Source organism: Cucurbita moschata, unplaced genomic scaffold (assembly GCF_002738365.1).
Source record: "Cucurbita moschata cultivar Rifu unplaced genomic scaffold, Cmos_1.0 Cmo_Scf01237, whole genome shotgun sequence".
NCBI lineage: Eukaryota > Viridiplantae > Streptophyta > Magnoliopsida > Cucurbitales > Cucurbitaceae > Cucurbita > Cucurbita moschata.
Window position 1 is genome coordinate 906 of NW_019269753.1, and position 485 is coordinate 1,390.

Below are 485 nucleotides of genomic sequence, written 5' to 3' on the forward strand. Positions count from 1 at the left end.
GGGGTATCGATCCCCGTACCTCTCGCATGCAAAGCGAGCGCTCTACCATCTGAGCTACATCCCCATGATTTTTACATCATAAAACCCTAAATGTCCCATCATTAATAATAGTGAAAATAAAAAAATAACGCTATTCATTATGTCATAAATAAGGAAATATTAACTGAAATAAAATAGTAATAACGAATAGTTTCTTTTGGAGATGCGAGGTATCGATCCCCGTACCTCTCGCATGCAAAGCGAGCGCTCTACCATCTGAGCTACATCCCCATGATTTTTACATCATAAAACCCTAAATGTCCCATCATTAATAATAGTGAAAATAAAAAAATAACGCTATTCATTATGTCATAAATAAGGAAATATTAACTGAAATAAAATAGTAATAACGAATAGTTTCTTTTGGAGATGCGAGGTATCGATCCCCGTATCTCTCCCATGCTACATTCCCACTCCCATGCTACATTCGAAAATGAAAAACTATC

General features: G+C 35.9%; 1 non-coding gene across 1 annotated transcript; it reads right to left on the reverse strand.

Moving 5' to 3' along the window:
* Positions 1-197: 197 nt before the first annotated feature.
* On the reverse strand, positions 198-270 carry TRNAA-UGC. The gene has a single exon. It is a non-coding gene; the product is annotated as a tRNA-Ala (tRNA).
* Between the last annotated feature and the right edge of the window lie 215 nt (positions 271-485).